The following is a 27,156-nucleotide window of genomic DNA, read 5'->3' on the forward strand; positions in this document are numbered from 1 at the left end:
AAGGAACATGCAATGTATGCAGCATAAGAAGGCAGTATTGATTTGTTGTACTATTGTTGGCATGGAGATACAAAAGGAACCGACAATCTTCCATGACCCTTTCCTCAGTGAAAGAAGATGCAATTTATAACAGCCCTGCAGCAGCTCCATGTCAGCCATTTTCCAACCTTTTCTCATGCTGTATAAATTGATATTCCCTTTCAAAGTTTGACTTTCTAGAGCTGCACTCTCGATGAGTGCAAGATGAAAAGATTTGGCTTGGAGTCTCTTTATGGAAATGGTTAAGCTCTAACTCCTGAGCAATTTATCGCCAGTTTATTATAATATATGAATGATGCCATTTTAATAAATAAGATTTTGCTCCAACTAATCCAATAAGCCTCTTGAAAGCAATAACTGCATAAAATATATCTCTTTCAGATTAATACAAGAAGGGTACAGTGCAATCACTCTGAGGAGATGTAAACACAGCAATCTCTAAATAATCCGGGGAGAGTTTGATCACTTTGGAGGGGTATGAGGGGGTTTGAACATTCTGCACATGTTGTTGCCACATTGTGAAGAGTACAAGGCATGTTGGCAAGAAAGCTTTGACAACGATGCATATTTTAAGGCAAAGGGCTTGGTTAAAGAGCTAGATTTTAAAGAGTGCCTTAAAAGATGAAAGTGAGTCAAGATCCATAAAACAGCAGGAAGAGAGAGAATCATAAAGCAGATGAGAAGGTGAAATCAAGTTTGCTGTAAAATTCTGTTAATTGTAGGAGGGACGACTGAAGACGTTAAAGTGTTTGACAGTTCAGAAGATGAAGGAGTCAGCTTGGGGTACAGTGTGGAGTTGGGGACATGAAAGAGGGTGTAGCATGGGACTTTTCAAATTTCCAATAATCTGGAGGGGAGCAGGTGACTTTAACAATAATTAAATAGCGATTCAACTAGGTTTGTAACAGGCTGCTGGTGAATTGTGCAAACATTCATGAAGACTCTGTGCCTGGAAAACAGCAGTGACAAAGCCAATGGCTGACTTCCACCAATGAAGAATATGATGTGCACTTATTCTTCCACAGTATGTTGTGTAATGTATTATAGTGGAAAATGGGATTAGAATGCATGGATGTTTGATAACCGGCATTGATAGAATGTGTTGAAGGGGTCTCTTTCTGTGCTGAAAAAACTGTGAGAATATATGGAATTGTTCATCATTGGTCAATAATAAAATGATGCCAAATCTTAGAAAGCTACCTAATTACTGAAAATCTTCCCTGGTATATGTGAAAGGTGTAGACTGAGGGATCAAATCCCTCCCTGAACCAGAAAGTTTGAAGTGTTGGTTTTCTCTGAGTTGTAGAGAGTAGCACATGACAGTGAGGGACAGGAGAGAGTAGCAGGCCTCAATGTGGGGAACTGGTGAGCTGCAGAGGGCAGCACTGAGCAGCAGTGGAGAACAGAGGGCAACATGGAATGGGACGAAGACAGCATTACGGAGGAGAAGAGAAAGGGAGAGTAGTGTAATTAGAAAGTAATCTGCTTAACCTTAGCAGTGGGCATGGGCTGCGTGTACCAGAGCACTATGGGGAAGCAGCCCTGGAGCAGAACACAGGCAGTGAGCCCTGGGCGAAGATGGGGTGTGGCACAAAGTCCTGGAATTTATCTTGGGACAGCTGAGTGCCGGTACCGAGCAGTCTGGGAATTGGAGCAGAGCAGGGACACCTGTTGGAATGGGATCTGGCGTGGCCCTGTGCTGAGCTGCTACACTGTAATGTCTATTTGAAACTTCCTCCCTTACTGTAATGTCAACCCTTGAATGATGTCCTATTTTTAACTTAATTTTCAACTCTGTAAAGTAATGCAACTACTTTTTCTCGTCTGCTGCATTGAAGAATTGCACCTAGGTACTTGCGCCAAGGATGTCGCCATAAGAAGGCAGGCATTATAAAAGCTTTTCACTGTACACTGCAATGGAGTACAAATGGCAATAAAAAAATTATTCTAATCTACTGAAAATGTTCTGAGAGACAGGATAATTCACCATTAACCAAATCACCATGGATGTATTGAGCAAATGCTGTCTGGCTGACAGTTGGAATTTTTGAAGATGTAACGACAAGAGTGGGTGAGTCATGTTTATTGTAGTAGGAATTTTAGGAAGGTTATGATCAGGTTCTACATAACGGTGTGCATTTACCTTCCACAGAGTGTTGTATCTGCTATCACAGTGCCTATGTAATCTCTGTAACATAAGAAACTGGACCGGAATTCCACTGCATTAAAGAACGCAGTAGTCATTTAATATAACTCACTGTTATGTACAAACATTACGTTCTTCAAACAAAAAAAATCCAAGTTTATCTTAAATAACTAAGAGGTAAAGTGTCATACTTCAATTGATCCAAGGTAAAATGGAGCATGAGACCTTTATAACTTCAGGTCACGCACTCCAATACAGTGGTGATATGATGTAATCTGTACACTGACATACTGACAGTGAGACACAGCAAAAACAAACGCCTGTGGATCTAACTGGGGACACAGCAAGTTGGATCCAAGATTGACTCCGTGGCGGGAAACAGAAAATTTTATGAATGTTACACTGTTTCCAGGAGAGTTTTGCAGGACTCAGTACTAGATTGCTTGCTGTTTGAGATATATGTCAATGAGTTAGACTTAAATGCAGGAAATGTGTTCAACAACATTACAGATGATATAAAACAGATTTTCCCCTCTGGTTGGTAGTAAGAAAAAAAGCTGAAAGATTACAGGAAGATATCAATGGACTGGTCGTGTGGCAGAAAAATGAGAAATGGAGTTAATGTGGAGAAGTGTGAGGTTCTGCATTTTGAGAAGGCCAACAAAATCAGAGAATGGTTGGACATGGAGAGGTGCAGAGGATCAGGATAGAGTGTATATCCATAAAGCACAGAAAGTAGCAGGACAGGTAGGTAAGGTGGTTGAGAAGACCTAAGAATCCTTCCTTTCATTAGCCGAGGTATAGAATAAACTACATTATAATAGTACACCATGAAGCAGGATTTAGGTGACAACCAACGTACTGTGTGCAGTACAGGGTGCCACATTACAAATAGGATGTGATTTCAATTGAGAGAGTGCAGAGGTGCTTTTGGGGATGTTGTCCTTCAAGAAAAATGTAATTCTGAGGGAATACTGCGACGTTGGTATTGTTTGGTTTGGAACAGTGGATGCTGAGGGCTGTTGATTTAATTGAGGCTTCTATAAGTACAAGCATTTAGATGGAGTGGATAGAAAAGACACCTTTCATTTAGCAGAGAGGCCAAACACTGGGGACTGCAATAACTGCACAGAGGCTGGTATCCTGTCACCAAGTCACCCTTTATTTTCTTGTACACAGTACACTGGCTATGACCAGCCAGCTCAGGGTCAATCACCTCAGCTGAGGACATTCTCATCTCCTGGTTATTTTTTTTTTCCTTTTTTTAAATTAAACTGTACAAAAATACAAACAGTCAACAGTGAACAATAAACAGCAATTTACAGGGGAAAAGGGAGGCAAGGCCAAATCCAAACCCCACTGTACAACCAATTCACAGGAAAATGTCAGTTAACCTCAAATCCCACCTTAAAGTACTGAAACAATAAAACAATAGATGTAATCTCCTGGTAAAATAATTTTTCTTTTCTTCTTAGTCGTGCTTATTTCTGCCCAGGACCCATGTCACGTGCGTGTGGGTTTAGGACACAGTGAAGAAACATCAAGTGCAGAAATTTTTATTCACATTCCACCTGAGTGGCCAAGTGACAAGCATTACCCATCTCTTTAGCGGCAATGCTTACATGATCAAAAAGGTGAGGGGGGAGTCTCTTGGTTTTCTTTTGTAGAACCCCCTCACTACTGGCAAACAGCAGTAGTGCTTATTTCTCCCCAGCTCCCATGTCGTGTGTGTGTGGGTGTAGGACACAATGAAGAAACAATGAGCGCAGAAAGCTTTATTCACATTCCACTACAAGGAAGAAAAAACATCCGAGTGATAAGAGGTGCCCTCCTCTTTAGGGGCAATGCCTACGTGAATGAAAAAGGTGAGAGGGATTCTCCTGGTTTTATTAGTCAGCCAAGGCTTTCTTGATTGATTGGCGTGATTGACCTGGGACAATGACCTTATAATCAATGACGTCAACCCAGTTCCAATCACTCCAGGGAAACAGAGCAAAGGGCAGCTGAGGAAAAAGATTTTCATCTGGTTTTGGAATTCACAGTCGGAAAGATTGGAAAAAGCAGAAATCCTCATCACCTTGAGAAAGCACTTGGAGATTCACTTGGAATAAAGTGCTATAGACCAAGAGTTTGGAAGTGGGATTGCACTGAGCCCTTTCCCAGCTGACATTTGATGGTTGAATAGCCTGTTTCTCCACCAAATTGAAGAGTGTCGTGACAGGAATGCAAGTCTGTTCACCTCACTATCGAGACCCTTCTCACTATTATCATGTCATTCTTTCCCCTGCACAGATAAACTCCCCATGGTGCTGTGCAGTAAGCTCTGACTCTGCTTCCAACAAGAACAATCACTTGCTCCAGTATTCAGAATTAAACATGAGATCCCAGAATAAAGATAGTGTTGCACTGTGTCAAATCGGTTTGGGTGTGCATCAATGCAGAAGGGGAAATATAACTCTGACATCCAGCAAGCACATTCCAAATCGCATCCATTTCACGCCCTTCCCCCACTCCAGAAAACGGCTGCATCCAGGAAGCCCTGTCACATTAAAGTTGATGTGCTTTCTTGCACTCTGTGTGTTGGTGTCAGCTCCAAGCACCAAGAATACATGCAGTCAACCATAATCTGAAAATAGAGGTCTTCCTGCCAGCTTCAGTGAACGCTGACAAATTCACTATCGGTCTGCAGCTACCAGCAACAGATTTTCTTTGTCAGGGTCTAATGCCATGAGCACTGTTTGTGTTACAATGTACCACCAGCTTGAGAGTTCCGGATGAATCTAGCCTAAATCTATAAACTTTGAGGTGACTCTGTCAGACTTATTTGGTAACATTGCTCATTTCTGAGTAGGAACACTGTGTGGCTTAGCTTTTATTTTGGAAACTTAAACATATCTTCCCAGTTGAAAAGCCACTGCGGTGCTGAGGAAGTCCTCCACTTTCAGAGATGACATCTTAAAACCACATGGAGATGTAAGATCCCACAACACTGCAGTGTTTATTCCTGTGTACTGCACAATTCTTATTTATCATACAATGTCGAAAAGAAATGATCTTGTCATTTATTCAATCACTGATTGTGACAACTTGCTGTGAACACTTTCACTGCTACATTATCACAGCACAATAGTCATCACACTTTGTAAGTGTTTCTTCTGTGATAAAGTACATTGAGTCATAAAGTCACACAGCACGGAAACAGGTCTTTTGTCTAACCAGTCCGTGCTGACCCATAATCCCAAATTTAACTAGCTCCACCTGTATGCTCCTAGCCCATATCCCTCCAAACCTTTCCTATTCATGTACACATCCAAATGCCTTTTAAACATTGTAATTGTACCAATATCTACCACTTCCTCAGAAGTTTATTCTGCATATGAGGCACCCCCATGTAAAAGGATTTGCCCGTCATGTTTCTTTTTATTCTTTCTACTCTCGCCTTAAAAATGTGCCCCTAATCTACGGAGAAGACACCTACCACTAACTCTATTGATACTCCTCATTATTTTATAAACTTCTATAACATCAAACTTTGTGAAAGGTGCTATATAAATGTAAGTCTTTTTGAGCCTTTCTTCTGCCTGTAGGTCCAGTATGGTTTGAAGTCAGATATTTGATACAGGTGGCCGTGTTCTGTTTGAAGGTAAGTCAATTCAAGGAGGATTCATAGCACATCAGTTTACTGGAATCAAACTACTTTATTTGCTAATCCTCTGCACATTTTTCAACAGTGTGCTTATGATGCTGATAATGAGAGGCATTCAAACCATTAGCATCTCTATGAATATCCAATCTGAATACAGAAACTGTTCTTAAGTGCATCTGGGCTGTATATGTCACAAGGAAATAGCCAACAATGCCTCTTTACAGCTTAAAATGTGAGGCTAGGTTTCCAGTTACCCTTGGGAATAAAACTGGCGCTATTAAAACAAAGCTGGCACCATGGATTAACCACCCTGCTGTAGAACTGCCTGGTTCTTGCACTCATTAAAATACTGCGGAAACAACACACAAGATGTTCATATGAGAATAAGGGCAATTGTAATTTCCATATTATAGTTATAAATGCCTCTCTTGTTCCATTAGTTGGGTGGAAATCATTGTTGGTTACTTGATATTATGTACTTATAGCAAATTATTCTCTGCACCACTTCAATAAGCTTTGGCCAGTTCCTCATAAACAAGTTTGTGTCATTATTAAGAGTGCAGAGAGTAGAATTTTATGTGAACACATTTAGCATTTCTACAGCTGCATTGCTGCTGATCATTTCTGTCCCATAATAATGACCCATTCACAAATGAGGAGGTAGCTGAGTGAGGTGCAGCACTTCATCCTTTCTGCTTCTGTTCTATTTTCATCATAGACTAATATCCATATTCTGCCATGAATTTTTTTTAATGTTGTATGTTTAACAACAGGATAGTGACCAAATAATGGGCAGAAACTTAGAGTGACTTGAATGATGTGGGTTACTGTAAGAAATGTGGCAGAATCACAACAGAATCCAGTGAGGCCTAACACTATACCAGGATCAATTCTCTGCATTGTTTTGTGAGGTTCTGGGCACCAAGGTGAGATTCTGCCACTTCAGCACATTATCGTATTCTGCTGCCAATGTCTCTGTCTCAGGCTTGTTGCCATGCTCCAGCGAAGCTCAGTGCAAGCTGGAAGAACAACATCTCATTTTCTGCTTGGGAACCCTGCATCCTTCTGAACTCAACCTCATGTTCAAAACTTTTAAGGCCTGAATACCTCCTCCCATGTCCTTACCCTAACACCCCCACACTCCAGGCCTTGATATCACATGGGGTACCACAAACAACACATTGTCAGCTACAAATTGTTCCCATTAGCAGCTCTTCAGTCTCGCAGGCTGACCTTTAGCCACTCCTTTGTCCACCTAACTCTCTCTCTCTCTCTCTCTGGGCTCCATCTGCACCCATCATTTATTCCTTCCCCTCCCCCACCTCTTCTTTAACATATATTCCAACGTTAAAAATCACACAGCATCAGTTTATAGTCCAACAGATTTATTTGGAATCACTAGCTTTCGAAGCACTGCTTCTTCATCAGGTGGTTGTGGAGCAGAATCATAAGACACAGAATTTATAGCAACAGGATTGCAGTGACACGGAATGTAATATTAGCCTTTCATCTTTTAGAATGACCATGTTACTTTCAGTTCCTGCATATGTAAATCCCAGAACATTTTAAAGATTCTCAAGATAACATTTAACAATAGGTATAATCTCAACCCAGATAATGCATTGAAGGTGTGAAGTCTGTCTGAGTCCCAATGGTAGGTCAGACTGATTCTATTGCTAAAGGAGTTACAAAATGCTCCGATGAAGGGTTTATGACCAAAATGTCGACTCCCCTGCCCCTCAGATGCTGTCTGACCTGCTGTGCTTTTCCAGCACTACACTCTTGACTCTGAGTTCCAGCATCTGCAGTCCTCATTTTCTCCTAGTTACAAAATCTTACATGGATTTATGCAATTTTTGAGAGAGAACTTGCGTATGAGAGAGACACTGCAAGACATGTCACACTGTCGACACGGATACCACTATTACATGTCATAGAGCCATAGAGATGTGCAGCATGGAAACAGACCCTATAGTCCAACCCGTCCATGCCGAGCAGATATCCCAACCCAATCTAGTCCCAACTGCCAGCACCCGGTCCATATCCCTCCAAACCCTTTCTATTCATATACCCATCCAAATACCTCATAAGTATTGCAATTGTACCAGCCTCCACCACTTCCTCTGGCAGCTCGTTCCATACACGTACCACCCTCTGTGTGAAAAAGTTGCCCCTTAGGTCTCTTTTATATCTTTCCCCTCTCACCCTAAACCTATGCCCTCTAGTTCTGGACTCCCCGACCCCAGGGAAAAGACTTTGTCTATTTATCCTATCCATGCCCCTCATAATTTTGTAAACGTCTATAAGGTCACCCCTCAGCCTCCGACGCTGCAGGGAAAATAGCCCCAACCTGTTCAGCTTCTCCCTATAGCTCAGATCCTCTAACCCTGGCAACATTCTTGTAAATCTTTTCTGAACCCTTTCAAGTTTCACATCTTTCCAATAGGAAGGAGACCAGAATTGCACACAATATTCCAACAGTGGCCTAACCAATGTCCTGTACAGCCACAACATGACCTCTCAGCTCCTGTACTCAATACTCTGACCAATAAAGGAAAGTATACCAACTGCCTTCTTCACTATCCTATCTACCTGTGACTCCACTTTCAAGGAGCTATGAACCTGCACTCCAAGGTCTCTTTGTAGAGCAACACTTCCTAGGACCTTACCATTAAGCGTATAAGCCCTGCTAAGATTTGCTTTCCCAAAATGCAGCACCTTGCATTTATTTGACTTAACCTCCATCTGCCACTTCTCAGCCCATTGGCCCATCTGATCCAGATCCTGTTGTAATCTGAGGTAACCCTCTTCACTGTCCACTACACCTCCAATTCTGGTGTCATCTGCAAATTTACTAACTGTACCTCTTATGCTCGCATCCAAAACACTTATGTAATTGACAAAAATTAGAGGACCCAGCACTGATCCTTGTGGCACTCCACAGGGCACAGGCCTCCAGTCTGAAAAACAACCCTCCACCACCACCCTCTGTCTTCTACCTTTGAGCCAGTTCTGTATCCAAATGGCTAGTTCTCCCTGTATTCCATGAGATCTAAACTTGCGAACCAGTCTCCCATGGAGAACCTTGTCAAATGCCTTACTGAAGTCCACATAGATCACATCTCCAACTCCGCCCTCATCAATTTTCTTTGTTACTTCTTCAAAGAACTCAATCAAGTTTGTGAGACATGATTTCCCATGCACAAAGCCATGTTGACTATCCCTAATCAGTCCTTACTTTTCCAAATACATGTACATCCTGTCCCTCAGGATTCCCTCCAACAACTTGCCCACCACCGAGGTCAGGCTCACCGGTCTATAGTTCCCTGGCTTGTCTTTACTGCCCTTCTTAAACAGTGGCACCATGTTTGCCAACCTCCAGTCTTCCGGCACCTCACCTGTGACTATCAATGATACAAATATCTCAGCAAGAGGCCCAGCAATCACTTCTCTAGCTTCCCACAGAGTTCTTGGGTACACCTGATCAAGTCCTGGGGATTTATCCACCTTCTGAATTAGTGGTGCTGGAAGAGCACAGCAGTTCAGGCAGCATCCAAGTAGCTTCGAAATCGACGTTTCGGGCAAAAGCCTTTCATCATGAATAAAGGCAGTGAGCCTGAAGCGTGGAGAGATAAGCTAGAGGAGGGTGGGGGTGGGGAAAACGTAGCATAGAGTACAATGGGTGAGTGGGGGAGGGGATGAAGGTGATAGGTCAGGGAGGGGAGGGTGGAGTGGATAGGTAGAAAAGGAGATAGGCAGGTAGGACAAGTCTGGACAAGTCATGGAGACAGTTACTGAGCTGGAAGTTTAGAACTAGGGTGAGGTGGGGGAAGGGGAAATGAGGAAACTGTTGAAGTCCACATTGAAGTCCGAGGTGGAAGATGAGGTGTTCTTCCTCCAGGCGACTGGTGGTGAGGGAGCGGCGGTGAAGGAGGCCCAGGACCTCCATGTCCTCGGCAGAGTGGGAGGGGATGTTGAAATGTTGGGCCAAGGGGCGGTGTGGTTGATTGGTGCGGGTGTCCCGGAGATGTTCCCTAAAGCGCTCTGCTAGGAGGCGCCCAGTCTCCCCAATGAAGAGGAGACCGCATCGGGAGCAATGGATACAATAAATGATATTAGTGGATGTGCAAGTAAAACTTTGATGGATGTGGAAGGCTCCTTTAGGGCCTTGGATAGAGGCCACCTTTATAGGTTTCAAGACATCCAGCACTTCTTCCTCTGTAATCTGGACATTTTGCAAGATGTCACCATCTATAGGGACACCACCTACCATATATTCAGCAGGTACTCATGTGACTTGGTCAACATTGTCTATCTCATACGCAGCAGGCCAGGATGCTCTGAGGCATGCTATTTTGGTGTGAATGAGCAGAGGCTGCAGCAACAATGAATGGACACCACACAACAGTCACCAGACAGGAGTGTTCCCTCCCAGTCAAGGAACACTTCAGCGGTCAGGGACTTTCGACCTCAAACCTTTGGGTGACCATCCTTCAAGGAGGACTTCATGACAAGCAACAATGCAGAGTGGCCGAGCAGCTACCTAGACTACACCTCCTCCCACCCTGCCCCCTGTAAAAACGCCATCCCATATTTCCAATTCCTTCGTCTCCGCCGCATCTGCTCCCAGGAGGACCAGTTCCAATACCGAACAACCCAGATGGCCTCCTTCTTCAAAGACCACAATATCCCCCCAGGCATGATCGACGATGCTCTCCACCGCATCTCCTCCACTTCCCGCTCCTCTGCCCTTGAGCCCTGCCCCTCCAATCGCCACCAGGACAGAACCCCACTGGTCCTCACCTACCACCCCACCAACCTCCATATACATCATATCATCCGTCGTCATTTCCGCCACCTCCGGACGGACCCCACCACCAGGATATATTTCCCTCCCCTCCCCTATCAGTGTTCCAAAAAGACCACTCCCTCTGTGACTCCCTTGTCAGGTCCACACCCCCCACCAACCCAACCTCCACTCCCGGCATCTTCCCCTGCAACCGCAAGAAATGCAAAACTTGCGTCCACACCTCCCCCCTTACTTCCCTTCAAGGCCCCAAGGGATCCTTCCATATCCGCCACAAATTCACCAGCACCTCCACACACATCATTTACTGCACCCAATGTGGCCTCCTCTATATTGGGGAGACAGGCCGCGGAATGTTTCAGAGAACACCTCTGGGACACCCGGACCAACCAACCCAACCACCCCGTGGCCCAACAGTTCAACTCCCCCTCCCACTCCACCAAGGACATGCAGGTCCTTGGACTCCTCCATCGCCAGACCATAGCAACCCAACGGCTGGAGGAAGAGTGTCTCATCTTCTGCCTAGGAACCCTCCAACCACAAGGGATGAACTCAGATTTCTCCAGTTTCCTCATTTCCCCTCCCCCCACCTTGTCTCAGTTCCAACCCTCAAACTCAGCACCACCTTCCTAACCTGCAATCTTCTTCCTGACCTCTCCGCCCCCACCCCCACTCCGGCCTATCACCCTCACCTTGACCTCCTTCCACCTATCGCATTTCCAACGCCCCTCCCCCAAGTCCCTCCTCCCTACCTTTTATCTTAGCCTGCTTGGCACACTCTCCTCATTCCTGAAGAAGGGCTCATGCCCGAAACATTAATTCTCCTGCTCCTTGGATGCTGCCTGACCTGCTGCGCTTTTCCAGCAACACATTTTCAGCTCTGATCTCCAGCATCTGCAGTCCTCACTTTCTCCGAGCAGAGCTGATAGCCAAGTTTGATACCCATGGGGATGGCCTCAACCAGGACCTTGGGTTCATGTCACACTATAGGTGACCCCACTCCACTATACACTCTCTCATACACACATGCACATAAGCGCGTGCACACACACACACACACTCCTCCAGACCCACACTCATGCAAACCCTCTCTCAATCACAATCTCTCTCTCATATGCACACACACCCCACACTCACAGCCACACATGCACCCTCTCACAAACCTATACCCTGTTACGCTCACACACACAGACACACACTGTCTTGCAGACACTCACAGCACCACACACACACCTACATGCACACACTCACTCGGTCTCCCCTGCACCCACACACACACACACACACACACACACACACATATACACACACACATATACGTTTGTGGGTGAATTTGTACTTGCAAAATTATACTTATTTTGCACAAAAACTGCATAAATGTATGTAAGATTCGGTCACTTCTACTTTAGAAATGGAATCAGTCTGACCTAACATTGGTACGCAGACAGACTTTAACTTCACACCTTCACTACATTATCTGAGCTGAGATGACACCCATTGTTAAAAGTTATCTTGAGAATGTAACTTTAAAAAAAGTTCTGGGATTTACTTATGAAAGAACTGAAAGTAACTTGGTCATTCTAAAAGATGAAAGACTTGAGCTAAATTTGTTTAATATTACATTCTATGTCACTACAATCCTGTTGCTATAAGTTCTGTGTCTGATGATTCTGCTCCACAACCACCTGATGAAGGAGCAGCGCTTCGAAAGCTAGTTCCAAATAAACCTGTTGGACTATAACATGGTGTTGCATGATTTTTAACTTTGTCCGTCCCAGTCCAATCCCGGAACCTCCAGATCATACACTGCAACCTTTTCCTTACAACAATCAGTTTTGAAGCAAGTTCACTGGATCTGAAATGTTAACTCTGCTTTCTCCCCACAGATGCTGCCAGAACTGCTGAGTTTCTCCAGCAATTTTGGCTTTTGTTTGTGAGATGAGAGTCTCACTAGGCAGTGGCAACTTGCCTATTAAGAGGGATTATTGATCTGTTAACTCCAGATCTCGCTTCTTTAATATGTAGCTTTCTATAGGACCACCCGACATAAGCAAACTTGATGCTGAGGTACATGTCGTGGAAGTTAGAATGAGTAGCTGGCCATCTCAGCTCACCCTAAAGAAGCTCTGTGTTGGACACCAAACACCAACATTTCAGGGCAGGCCCTGTGTAGCGCATGTCCTCATACTGGTGACAGGTATATACCAGCCTCCAAGAACCCTCATGGTCCAGCTTCAACCACTTACAGCATACCACTGTACTCTGATTGTTGCTGCAGGGACACCATGTGCTCAGGGGGACACACCCAGCTCATGGATTGGACCAGGAGAAAGTGAGGACTGCAGATGCTGGAGATCAGAGTCGAGAGTGTGATGCTGGAGGACTGCATCAGGCTGGTCTTCAGACTCTTTGTTCACCGTCACAACGAGCACTCCCTTTAAGAATACCTGGATGTTCACAGCATTGCTGCCTCACCTTGCCTTTTTGCAATCTTGCCTCTCAGCCAGGCACACCAGGCCATTTAGCACCAATACAAAGGCAGGAAGCTTGTCATGGTTGTCAGAAGAATGCAGAGATAGCCTCCAGTCTTGGCATAGCAAGTCAAAGGTAACCTCTGATAGTCCACAATGTGTGGGGGAAGAAGGTGCAGGCAATAGTGAGAGTGGTAGAGGCAGAGCTTTGATGGGAGCTGGGTGAAATAGCAGAGACAGAGCGTGAGAGTGAGGTATCAGAGAGAAGATGGTGCCATTTACACTGGTGGAATGGAGAAGGTCATTGACATTCTCCCAACGTTGGTGTGCAATCCTGCAGACTGCATTGACCTGTGTGGCAACCTCAGCCCGGGCTGGGACTGTAGCCTCCATTGCTGGGCCTGGGGGAAGAGGACATCCCACATCTGCATCACCTGTGTCCAGCAGGATCTCGAGGACCCCTCCCGCACAACAGGTGCCCATATCCTCTGCCTGGCATACCCGGGGCAACTGTCAGGGATTGTGCAGGGCAGCTCGGGGACTGGCAGTGCCAATTCTGGTGCACAACAGGGCTGGCATCAAGGATGTCGGTCATTTCAGGGATATCCTGGCAGGGTAGGTTGATCTGGGTACGATGAATGATAAAAATCACATGAGAGGGGTGCCATGGGGCAGGGAAAGTAATTAATGGTGTGCACTTGATAACGTACAGCCAGAAAACTCACTTGGCCCCTTGGAGTGAAATCCTCTGTGACATTTACCAAAACTGACACATAGACAAAAATCGTAAGATTCAAACCCAATTTGTTTGTGTAAAATGAATTGAGCGATGGATATTGGCTTAAACGCTCAATAACTTCCCTGTTTTTCATCAGCATAATTCCACTGGATCTTTTTACACCCACCTGAAGAGGCAGATGGAACATTAGTTTAACATCTCATCTGAAAGATGGCACTTCCAACAGTGTGGGGCTCCCTCAGTGCTGCACTGGAGTGCCAACGCTGAAGACCTAGAGTGGAACTCGAACCTAGAACTGGTTTGGTGGCAAAAGTGCTGCCAATTGAACTGTAGCTGACATTGGAGTGTCTGAAAAAATCTTAACAACATCCAGAAATTACGTAACTTGTAGAATTCTGTGAAGTTTGGAGGAAAACTCATTTGAAACGTTTTTAAACCGTTACTGATTTTCAGCTTCAAATTCTCAAGGAACTGAAGCAACAAACCTCATGCACTTTGCATAAAATGTCATCTGCAAATTATTTTGGAAAGTCAAAAAAGAGTCTCATTCAGAATGAGGATGCCAACTTGAAATTGATTTCACATCAACTTCAGCGTGACAGTAATTCAAGATTCATCTCTGCTCTGATCAACCTCCTTCAATATTTGAGTGAACTTTAACAACTGGCCAGGAATTGGTATCAGCTGTGAACGAACCTTGCTGGCCATACATTATATGTCCACTCACATACACACCTTCCATAGGCTTTAGAACACCCTAACCCTAACTCACAGCACTGGAGGAAGTCTGGGAGCCATGTAACCAATACAAGTGGGTCTCCCCTTAACAGGTACAGTTAAGAGATCTTGCTGAGACACTTAGAGTCTAAACCAGGAAGTGTAAGTTGGAATATTTAATTAAACACCAAATCATGTAAGCGGGAAGGAAATAACTGGGAGGAAAGCAATAGAGGAAGATGAGAAAGAGGAAAATAAAGCCAAAAAGACTTATAGTATATCCAGCTAAATAAAATCGGATAAATACGTTTCCATACTTTAACAAGAAAGTATTCAGTGGCAGAACGTTTCGTGGAGATTAAGTGCTATTGAAATGTAACTCAGAATTGAATACACAAAAGTCCGGGCTTTTCTGAGCCATTTAGTGGGTTAAGTTCCATAATGTTAATGGTCCTCATGTGTTTTAATATTGAAACTTCCAATAAGGTTTTGCTATTGTGAGGCTTCTAAAGGAGAAGGGAACTCAGCCTATCAAACTACCCCAGTGTGGCTGCCAGAATTGCTGTGTAATTTACTCTTGAATAATGGTAAGCTCTGTTAGCCTCACTGATATACCGGCTGTAAACTCCAGGCTACCCTTACCTAATCCCTATGGTGTAGAAACAGGCCATTTGGCCCATCGATTCCACATTGACCCTCTGAAGAGCATCCCACCCGGACCGACCTCCCTAACCTGAATTTCCCATGGCTAACCCACTTAGCCTGCACATCTTCGGATGGTGGGAGGAGACCAGAGCACTCGTAGGAAATCCACGGAGACACGGGAATTGCAAATTCTTCAGCCAGTCATCCGAGGGTGGAATCAAACACAGGTCTCTGTTACTGTGAAACGGCAGGTGCTAACTGCTGAGCCACTATGCCATCCCCACTCTATGGGGGTTTCTAGAATATCAGACCATCAAGACCCTTTTATGGTGTTATGGACCAGGTCAGAGCCCCTCAAAATATTTCAAGAAGGTAGCCTAGACCCTAACGTTTCTAGTTGTTTTGAGTAGATGTAGAGTGGCTATTCCAGGAGTGATGTGGCTGGCCCAAGCACTCAGTTTTAAATAAAACAAAGATTATTTATACACAAACAAAAAAAACCAAATTCATAATAATATAACTATTTGAAAACCCAATCGAGGTGAAAGTGAGGACTACAGATACTGGAGATTACAGTCAAGATTGGAGTGGCACTGGCACAGCAGATCAGGCAACATCCGAGGAGCAGGAAAATCGATGTTTCAGGCTGGAGCCCTTCATCAGGAATGAGACTGGAGACCTCGGGGGTGGAGTGATAAATGGGATGGGGTGGGTGGGGGAGAAGGTAGTTGAGAGTGCAATATGTGGATGGAGGAATGGGTAAAGGTGATAGGTCAGAAAATAGGGTGGATCGGATAGGTGTAAAGGAAGATTGATAGATGGTCCAGGTCATGAGGATGGTGTTGAGCTGGCATTTTGGAACTGGGGTAAGGTGGGGGGAAGGGAAATGAGGAAACTGGTAAAGCCTACATTGATGCCCTGGAGTTGAAGGGTTCCAAGGTGGAAGATGAGGCGTTCCTTCTCCAAGCATCAGGTGGTTAGGGAGCGGCAATGGAGGATGCCCAGGACCTGCATATCCTCGACAGAGTGGGAGGGGGAGTTGAAATGTTCGACCACGGGGTGGTGGGGTTGATTGGTGCTGGTGTCCCGGCAATGTTCCCTGAAATGCTCTGCGAGAAGGTTAAAAAATATGGAATACTTCATGAATTTGTGTCTCATCCTTGTGCAGGGGCCATGCTAATCTTCTCTGTATCGTTCCAATTTTAGTATATGTGCTGCCGAAGTGAGCACCTTCTCGCAGAGCGCTTTAGGGAATATCTCCGGGACACCCGCACCAATCAACCACACCGCCCTGTGGCCGAACATTTCAACTCCCCCTCCCACTCTGCCGAGGACATGCAGGTCCTGGGCCTCCTCCACCACCACTCCCTCACCACCCGACGCCTGGAGGAAGAACGCCTCATCTTCCAACTCGGAACACCTCAACCCCAGGGCATCAGTGTGGCCTTCACCAGTCTCCTCATTTCCCCTCCCCCCACCTTACCCCAGTTCCAAACTTCCAGCTCAGCACCATTCTCATGACCTGTCCTACCTGCCAATCTTCCTTCCCAACTATCTGGTCCACCCTCCTCTCTGACCTATCACCTTTACCCCTTCCTCCAACCACCTATTGTACTCTTAGCTACCTTCTCCCTGGCCCCGCCCCACCTCCCATTTATCTCTCCACCCCCGAGGTCTCCAGTCTCATTCCTGATGACGGGCTCCTGCCCGAAACGTCAAAAACAGTATCACAACTTAATGATGCTGTTCCAAATTCCTGCAGCAGTCCCCATAACAACCCCTTGGCAAAAAAAGTTAAAATCAGACATAGGTTCTCACAGGAGAGAGAGAGGGGGCAGAGAGATATAACAGTGAACCTCCTTCCAGTGAAGCTGTTTCTTTGGGATCCCCAGCAGCTCCTGAACAGCCAGGCTGCTAAAACCTGTGAGAACTGGCCACTCCCCTTTCATTGTACAAGTGTTTATTCTTAAACTTCGAAGCTACTTCAAGCAGATAAACCCAGATATCTCGGAACCCATGACTTTATGACCCCTCTGAAAACAAACTAAAGACAACATAACCTTGTTAAAGGAACAGCATTGGCACAATGTTGAGAGTGCAGTATATTTAACCCAGAACCTAGCTTTCAGTGATCATAGAACTATGCGGCACAGAAGGAAGCTCCATGTACCATCGCATCCTGTCAGATCAATCCAATTTGTAACCCTACCCAGCTTTCCTCATTGCACTCTGCAGCCGATATCTGTGGGTGAATTATTTATTCACTGTGGGATGAGGTTGAACCTGGCTAGGTCAGCATTTATTGCCTTCCCTAGAGGACAGGTAAGAGTTAATTACATTGCTACATTGGAGTCACATGTAGTCCAGACCAGGTAAGAATAGCAGATTTTTTTCCCTAAAGGATATTAGTGAATCAGATGAGTTTTTCCAACAATTGTCAATGATCATTATTAGACTCTTAATTCTCCATTTTATAAGATTGATTTCAAATTCCATCACCTGTTCTGGCAGGATTTAAGCCCAGATCCCCAGAACATCTCTTGGGTCTCTAGATTGACAGTCCAACAATAATGCCACTAGCTTCCTTTACGCACTGTTTCTGTGAGTTAGCTTATCAGTTTACCCGAAACATGAATGATTGAGTGGATATAAATCATTATATGCCCTGGCATATTCTCACAGGAAAAAAGAGATTGCAAATGATTATAATCATTGCTTTTGGGATTCTAAATGGCTGATGCCATTCTAAAATAGCAGATGGGGAGATCATCAGAAGAATGCATTATGTTCACTCGTAACACTGATAATTTCCTGGCTTTCAAATGAAAATCCTTGCCTTCTTTTCTTATTAAGACTAGTTGAACTCTTGGGGACTTTATTTAATCAGGCATGGTTCTAATTGCTCTTGGCTCTGTGATTATATATCCACTTTAAAGAGTGTCCATGTAAGACCAGAGCTTTACAGAGGAATTCAAGCATCTGTCAAATCTTTTATGTTTTCACAGCCTCCTTCCTTTCAGTCACAGAACTTAATATTGATGACATCACCAGGGGAATTCAGAGCTGCTGCAGTTTGTTGACAGACCTAAACCTTTAAGGAATTAAATCACTTCAGACAAAGGATTGGAAAGATTTGGAACGCTTGACTCTGAAGGCAAGAGAAGAGGAATCAATTAGATGTTTAAAAGGAAAATACATTGTTACTGGGGATGTAAGTGTATTAAGGGATATAGAACTATTTTAGTATTGGAGTTAGATAGAACCACTGGTCCTTACAAAATGGCAGCCTAGATTTGCTCCTCTTAATGGGTGAATTCTGTTGCTAGATTTCCATTAATTTAGAGGGTTCTGGCTTCATGATAAAGCAAATGTTTGCTTAAATTAGAAAGGAAAATGTATTGCAAGTTGTTTAAAATTTTATTCCTTGTTAAACAGGAATTGATTTCAATTTAAATTATTTCATCATTTTCCATGTTTCTGTTTAATAGATACTGTAAGAATATAGAAGCTGACAACCAGATCGACTGAGGCAGTGATGGGTTTGGTTTACAGAATTACCGAACTTGGGGAAAGATTGACAGGTGTTAGGAATTGGTGTCTAAGTTCCGAGATGATGGAATGTATACACTTGCATTTAATCCACAATTGTACAGCCTGAGCACACTGCCTACACTGCAGAGCTAACTTGCAGAAATATACAGCCACATATTAACCACGTAAGCAAATGGCCTTTGAATAGGTTAAATGAGCCCCTTATTTCTGGTCTCCCTGCTATAGCAAAGATTTTTTTTAGGTTAGATTATATTAGTTACAGTGTGGAAACAGGCCCTTGGCCTAACAAGTCCACACCGACCTGCCGAAGCGCAACCCACCCAGACCCATTTCCTACATTTACCCCTAACATTAAGGACAATTTAGCTTGGCCAATTCAACTAAACTGCACATCTTTGGACTTGTGGGAAGAAACCAGAGCACCCAGAGGAAACCCATGCAGACACAGGGAGAATGTGCAAACTCCACACAGTCAGTCGCCTGTGTTGTTAAATGTTAAAGGATACAGGAAATAGTTACAAGGAGGGTTGGAGGGTTTGAGTTGTATGGAGAGGCTGAATAGATGGGGCTGTTTTCCCTGGAGTGTTGGAGGTTGAGGGGTGACCTTATAGAATTTTATAAAATCATGAGGGACATGAATAGGGTAAATAGACAAGAGCTATTTCCCAGGTAGGGGAATCCAGAACTAGAGGCAAAGATTTAAGGTGAGAGGGGAAAGATTTAAAAGGACCATAGGGACAACTCTTTCATGAAGACGATGGTGTGTGTGTGGAAAGAGTTGCTAAATGAAGTGGTTGAGGCTGGTACAATTATAACATTTAAAAGGCATCTGGATGGGTATATGAATAGGGAGATATAGTGGCGGAGGCCCAGAAAGGATATGTCCTCAGGGGAGTGGGAGGGGGAGTTGAAATGGATGGCCACAGGAAGGTGGGGTTGGTTGGTCTGTACTGACCAGAGATTTTCCTTGAACCACTCTGTGAGGGTGCACTCAGTCTCTTCAATGTAGAGGAGACCACATCGAGAGCAATGGATGTAGCAAATGAGGTTTGTGTGGCTGCAAGTAAATCTCTGCTGGATGTGGAATAATCGTTGGACCCTTGGATGGAGGTGAGGGGGTAGGTGTGGGCACAGGCTTTGCACCTCTTACAGCAGTAGGAGAAGATGCCAGGTGTGGAGAAGGGGTTGGTGGGGAGCATGAAGACTGAAGCGAAGCAGTTATTCAGTTCCTCAGACATTTCCTTGTTCCCACAGCTATCTCTCCAGCGTCATTTTCCAATGGCCCAAAGTCCACATTTGCCTCTGTTTTGCCTTTTATATGTCTAAAGAAACTCTGAAGTCTTCCTTTATATTATTGACTAGTTATCCTCATATTTAATCTTCTCCCTGCTTATTTTTGTGTTGCCCACTGTTAGTCTTTGTGAGCTTCCCAATCCTCTGGTTTCCCATTGCTCTAAACCACATTATATGCTTTCTCTTTTGCTTTTATAGAATCATAGAGTCATAGAGATGTACAGCATGGAAACAGACCCTTTGGTCCAAAACATCCACGCTGACCACATATCCCAACCCTATCTTGTCCCACCAGCCAGCACCCGGCCCATATCCCTCCAAACCCTTCCTATTCATATACCCATCCAAATGCCTCTTAAATGTTGCAATTGTACCAGCCTCCACCACTTCCTCTGGCAGCTCATTCCATACACGTACCACCCTCTGTGTGAAAAAGTTGCCCCTTAGGTCTCTTTTATATCTTTCCCCTCTCACCCTAAACCTATGCCCTCTAGTTCTGGACTCCCCGACCCCAGTGAAAATACTTTGTCTATTTACCCTATCTATGCCTCTCATAATTTTGTAAACCTCTATAAGGTCACCCCTCAGCCTCCGACGCTCCAGGGAAAACAGCCCCAGCCTGTTTAGCCTCTCCCTACAGCTCAAATCCTCCAACCCTGGCAACATTTTTGTAAATCTTTTCTGAACCCTTTCAAGTTTCACAACATCTTTCCAATAGGAAGGAGACTAGAATTGCATGCAATATTCCAACAGTGGCCTAACCAATGTCCTGTACAGCCGCAACATGACCTTTCAACTCCTCTACTCAGTACTCTGACCGGTAAAGGAAAGCATACTAAACACCTTCTTCACTGTCCTATCTACCTGTGACTCCACTTTCAAGGAGCTATGAACCTGCACTCCAAGGTCTCTTTGTTCAGCAACACTCCCTAGGACCTTACCATTAAGTGTATAAGTCCTGCTAAGATTTGTTTTCCCAAAATGCAGAACCTCGCATTTATCTGAATTAAACTCCATCTGCCACTTCTCAGCCCATTGGCCCATCTGGTCCAGATCCCATTGTAATCTGAGGTAACCCTCTTCGCTGTTCACTACACCTCCAATTTTGGTGTCATCTGCAAACTTACTAACTATACCTCTTATGCTCGCATCCAAATCATTTATGTAAATGACAAAAAGTAGAGGACCCTGCACGGATCCTTGTGGCACTCCACTGGTCATAGACCTCCAGTCTGAAAAACAACCCTCCACCACCACCCTCTGTCTTCTACCTTTGAGCCAGTCTTTATCCAAATGGCTAGTTCTCCCTGTATTCCATGAGATCTAACCTTGCTAATCAGTCTCCCATGAGGAACCTTGTTGAATGCCTAACTGAAGTCCATATAGATCACATCTACTACTCTGCCCTCATCAATCTTCTTTGTTACTTCTTCAAAAAACTCAATCAAGTTTATGAGACATGATTTCCCACGCACAAAGCCATGTTGACTATCCCTAATCTGTCCTTGCCTTTCCAAATACATGTACATCCTGTCCCTCAGGATTCCCTCCAACAACTTGCCCATCGCTGAGGTCACGCTCACCAGTCTATAGTTCCCTGGCTTGTCTTTACCGACTTCTTAAACAGTGGCACCACGTTTGCCAACCTCCAGTCTTCCGGCACCTCACCTGTGACTATCGATGATATAAATATCTCAGCAAGAGGCCCAGCAATCTCTTCTCTAGCTTCCCACAGAGTTCTTGAGTACACCTGATCTCTACATCTGGGGATTTATCCACCTTTAACCATTTCAAGACATCTAGCACTTCCTCCTCTGTAATCTGGACATATTGCAAGATGTCACCATCTATTTCCCTACAGTCTATATCTTCCATATCCTTTTCCACAGTAAATATTGATGCAAAATATTCATTTAGTATCTCCCCCATTTTCTGCGGCTCCACACAAAAGCCGCCTTGCTAATTTTTGAGGGGCCCTATTCTCTCCCTAGTTACCTTTTTGTCCTTAATATATTTATAAAAACTCTCTGGATTCTCCTTAACTCTATTTGCCAAAGCTATCGCATGTCCCCTTTTTGCCCTCCTGATTTCCCTCTTAAGTATACTCTACTGCCTTTATACTCTTCTGAGGATTCACTCAATCTATCCTGTCGATACCTGACATATGTTTCCTTCTTTTTCTAAACCAAACCCTCAATTTCTTTAGTCATCCAGCATTCCTTATTCCTACCAGCCTTCCCTTTCACCCTGACAGGAATATACTTTCTCTGGATTCTTGTTATCTCATTTCTCAAGGCTTCCCATTTTCCAGCCATCCCTTTACCTGCGAACATCCGCCTCCAATCAGCTTTCGAAAGTTCTTGCCTAATACTGTCAAAATTGGCCTTTCTCCAATTTAGAACTTCAACTTTTAGATCTGGTCTTTCCTTTTCCAACACTATTTTAAAATGAATAGATGCTATCCCTGACTTCCCTAGTCAGCCATGGTTGCCTCATCCTTCCAGTACCATGTTTCCTTTCCTTGGGATGAATCTCTGCTGTGTTTCCTGAATTATTCCCAGAAACTCCTGCCATTGCTGTTCCATTGTCTTTCCTGCTAGGCTCCTCTCCCAGTCAACTCTACCCAGCTCCTCCCTCATACCTCTGCAGTTGCCTTTACCGTTAGCTCTGATTCTATCTTCTCCCTCTCAAATTGCAGAGTAAATTCAATCATCGTATGATCACTGCCTTGTAAGGCTTCCTTCATCTTCAGTTCCCTTCTCAAGTCTGCCTCATTGCACAACACTAACTCCAGTATTGCGTGTTTCCTGTTGGGCTCCACCCCAAGCTGCTCTAAGAAGCCATCTCGGTGTCATTCCACTAATTCCTTTTCTTGCGAACAACTACCAACCTCATTTTCCCAGTCCACCTACATATTGAAAATCCTCCATGATCTCTCTAACTTTGCCTTTCCTACACAGCTTTTCTCTCTCCTGGTGTATCTTGCACCCCAGCTCCTGACCACAGTTTTTTTCCTTTCTGGTTCCTCATTTCTAATACCATCTGACCCGACTTTGTTTCTTATTATTGATTTAATTTCATTTCTTCCTAGCAAGGCTACCCCAACCCCTCTGCCCACCTGCCTATCTTTTTGATAGGATGTGTATCCTTGAATATTCAGCTCCTAGCACTGATCCCCTTGCATTCATGTCTCCATAATGCCTACCATGTCATACCTGGTAAAAACAATGACTGCAGATGCTGAAAATCAAATACTGGATTAGTGGTGCTGGAAGAGCACAGCAGTTCAGGCAGCATCTGCTCGTTGGATCCATGTCATACCTGCCAATCCATCCCTCTTCCCATTGTCATTCTTTTGTCCAGCGTGCTTGAAGTTTGATTGCTAACCCTTTCCAAACACTCTGTCCTACATGTATCTGTGCTCAAGATTTTAATAACCATTCCTCAATTCTGTGCTCTTATCTCCTCCTTTAATTTGAGATTTCTAATTTCCCCTATAACTGAACTAAAGTATTTAAACGTTGTAACTGTCCATGTATCCACCACTTTCTACGGCAGTTAGATTAGATTAGATTCCCTACAGTGTAGAAACAGGCCCTTCGGCCCAACCAGTCCACATCGACCCTCCAAAGACTAACCCACCCAGATCCATTTCCCTCTGAATGATGCACCCAACACTATGGGCAATTTAGCATGGCCAATTCACCTGACCTGCACATCTTTGGATTGTGGGAGGAAACCCATGCAGACATGGGGAGAATGTGCAAACAACACATAGACAGTCACCCAAGGCTGGAATCGAACCTGCGACCTTGGTGCTGTGAGGCACTAGTGCTAACCACTGAGCCACCATGCCGCCCAGTTAATTCCACACATGAACCACTCTGTGTAAAAAAACAAACAGTAGCCCCTCATGCCCTTTTTAAATCTTCCTGCTCTCACCTTAAAAACATGCCGCCTAGTTTTGAATTCTCCCACCCTACCCTTGTCACCTAAAGTGGCCCTTATCAGTCACTTTATTAATGCCCTTCATGATTTTATAAACCTTAATAAGATCTTATGCTCCAGTTAAAAAGGTGACAGCCTATCCAGTCTATTTTTATAGCTCAAACCTTCCATTCATGGCAACATTCTGGCAGAGGAGGTGGGGTTGATTTATTAGGAAGAAATGAAATTAAATCTATAGTATGAAACAAAGTATGGTCAGATGGTGTTAGAATCTGTGTGAATAGTATTGAGGAATCGCAAAGGTAAAAAAAATTGTTGGATATGTGTACAGGCCTCCAAACAGTAGTCAGGAGTTCAGGTGCAAGATACACCAGGAGATAGAAAAGCTGTGTAGGAAAGGCAAAGTTACAGTAATCATGGAGGATTTCAATATGTGGGTGGACTGGGAAAATCAGGTTGGTAGTGGTTCGCAAGAAATGAAAAGTGAATGACCATAGTGTGGTAGAATTCAAAACTAGGCGGCCTGTTTTTAAGGTGAGAGGAGAAAGAGTTAAAAAGGACATGAGGGGCTACTGTTTGTTTTTTGCACAGGGTGGTTCACGTGTGGAATTAACTGCCATAGGAAGTGGTGGATACAGGGACAGTTACAATGTTGAAATACATTTGTTCAGTTACAGAGGAAATTAGAAAACCCAAATTAAAGGAGGAGGTAAGAGTGCAGAATTCAGGAGAAGTTATGAAAATCTCCAGCACAGACACAAACATTCTGGTAAATCTTCTCTGAGTCCTCTTCAGTTTAATAGTATCCTTCTTATGACAAGTTCACCCCAACTGCACCCAGTACTCCAGAAGTGGCCTCACCAACATCCTGTACAACCTTAACATGACATCCTAAGTCCTGCCTTCATTTTTAAGTCAAACTAACCAATACACTTATATCTACTGCTATCGTGTAACATATTACATTTGTTCAGACAAATGCCTCTTCAGGGTTAGGACTTAGTAGCTATTCATCTTCTATGGCTCTTAGCCAAATAGCTATATCACCTTGTATGGATAAGAGAATTGATAGCTGCACTCTACTCCACTCGTCTGCTGATAGTGGTGAAAGAACCATCCAATAGCTCACCCACCCCTGGGCTAATTGAGGCCTTAGGGGGACAGCTCAAAGACTGATCCAGCTTCCTGTCATTACTTTAGTTATGGAGCAAGGAGCCTTGCTGTCTTGCTTTACTTGTGAAAGAAGTTACTTTGCAAGCTGCTATGGACCTGTAGGTGTCTATGGGACTATGTAACATGCGTGGTTATCTTGCATTGTTTTGTGACATTGGGCCTGAACACTTTTGAGAGGATGTCATGGCCCACCATTAACAATGGCTGCTTAGAACTACACAAATTGCCTCAGATTCTTTCCATAATTGGTCACTCTGTCTTGCTGGAATGTCAATGTTTCTGTTGCTAAACTCAATCACCATCTCAACAGAACACACTTAGAACAGAAACAATATTCAAAAATTGGAACAGGAAGAAATCTCACAAATCAGGCAGTTTAATAGAAAGTAACAGTGACAGAATGAGCTCTTAAAGTAAGTGGATAGCAGTGCTTTACCGGAATAAGATTTGTGAAGATTTGCACTAAAACACTTTACTGAGTGGTGGTTTATTTGTCAGCTTTGATGTTTCATCTACGTCTAGAGAAGGATAGAAACAGAATGGACAGGAGACAAGAGACAGAATCCAAGTTGGACAATTTTTGAGAAAAAATTGGAAATGAAATAAAATAATACTGTTGCCAGTTTTAAAAGGAAATAGAATCAAATCAGTTACTCTTTAAAAGGAGCACTGGTCTACAGGTTACTTAATATTCTAAGATGAAACAGATTCATTTATATTCCTTTTCCAATTACTTTGGCAAGAACAGTAACCTGTTTAAGACAAATGGACTAATGTCAATTGTTATAAAGACCTGCCTATATCAAACATTGATTTTTAATCAGTTGGCTGGAAATAGAAATTGGACTTTTTAAGAAAACAGATATTTTAAAAACAGACTAAAGTGATTTTTGAGCTAAAGTAAAATGATCGATGCTAATTATACCACCCATATATCCCACAGATGGATTACTGATTTCATTGCAATGGAAAATCCTGGGATTGTTATCAGTTCTCTTCCTGTCTGATCAGAGATATCTACTGAAGCCAACGTGTGGAAAACAAACTATTTGAAAGACTGGTGTAGAAAAACAGGTGGCTGGAAGAAAACAGCAAGTCAAGCAGCATCAGGAGGTGGCGATGGCAACTTTCAGGGTATAAACTTTCTTCAGGACTCAAGATTGCACTTTACAACAAACCTTTGGTTTTAGAGTTTCCTTAAGATATCTCTCAGAATTAATTCTATCAAGCTACAATTGCAATATGCTGTTATTGTTGAATTACTGGCTGAAGAAGAGGTGAGTTATGATCCAGTCAAGCTTCTGTGTTTTTCAAACATCCGCAGCATTGTAAAAGAGGGAATTTCTGCACAACTTCCTCTCTCTCCATCTTTCTTCAGCTAAACCTAACCCTTGTTTTATAATATGACTGTGATTCCACTCATCAGTGGATGGAGATTTTAAAGAAAGAGTCCAGATCTATATCTGGGAGTCTGGAGGAACAAGCAACTCAGTTGTCTACATTATTTTACAGTGGAAATATCGAGACTATTGAATTCAGCCAGCCAATTCACCAAACAATGAAATGTATACACTCTTACTGACTTACTAACATGGAGTTGCCAGTGTCGGACTTGAGTGTACAAGGCCAGAAATCACATGACACCAGGTTATAGTCCAACAGGTTTAACAAGCTTTCAAAATGCTGCTCCTTCATCAGGTGAAATGAAGAAAAGCACAGAATTTATAGGCAAAGAGATCAATGGGCAGAGAGATCAAAATATCACACAAATGGTGTGAGTGCAGTGTCGACAGACTGAATAATAGGTCTCTGCAGGTGATCAAAAGTGTCAGACATGTGACTAAGGTAAAAACAATGACTGCAGATGCTGGAAACCAGATTCTGGATTAGTGGTGCTGGAAGAGCACAGCAGTTCAGGCAGCATCCAAGTAGCTTTGAAATCGACGTTTTGGGCAAAAGCCCTTCATCAGGAATAAAGGC

General features: G+C 43.7%; 1 long non-coding RNA gene and 1 other non-coding gene across 2 annotated transcripts; one reads left to right on the forward strand and one right to left on the reverse strand.

Annotated features, from left to right (window-relative positions):
* Positions 1 to 1,777: 1,777 nt before the first annotated feature.
* LOC140491238 (uncharacterized) lies at positions 1,778 to 27,156 on the forward strand. Its single transcript, XR_011963244.1, has 3 exons — positions 1,778 to 2,110; positions 18,216 to 18,421; positions 26,120 to 27,156. It is a non-coding gene; the product is annotated as an uncharacterized lncRNA (long non-coding RNA).
* Positions 16,334 to 16,440, reverse strand: LOC140491692 (U6 spliceosomal RNA). The gene has a single exon (XR_011963366.1). It is a non-coding gene; the product is annotated as a U6 spliceosomal RNA (small nuclear RNA).

The sequence above is a fragment of the Chiloscyllium punctatum genome, chromosome 19 (assembly GCF_047496795.1).
Source record: "Chiloscyllium punctatum isolate Juve2018m chromosome 19, sChiPun1.3, whole genome shotgun sequence".
Taxonomy (NCBI): Eukaryota; Metazoa; Chordata; class Chondrichthyes; order Orectolobiformes; family Hemiscylliidae; genus Chiloscyllium; species Chiloscyllium punctatum.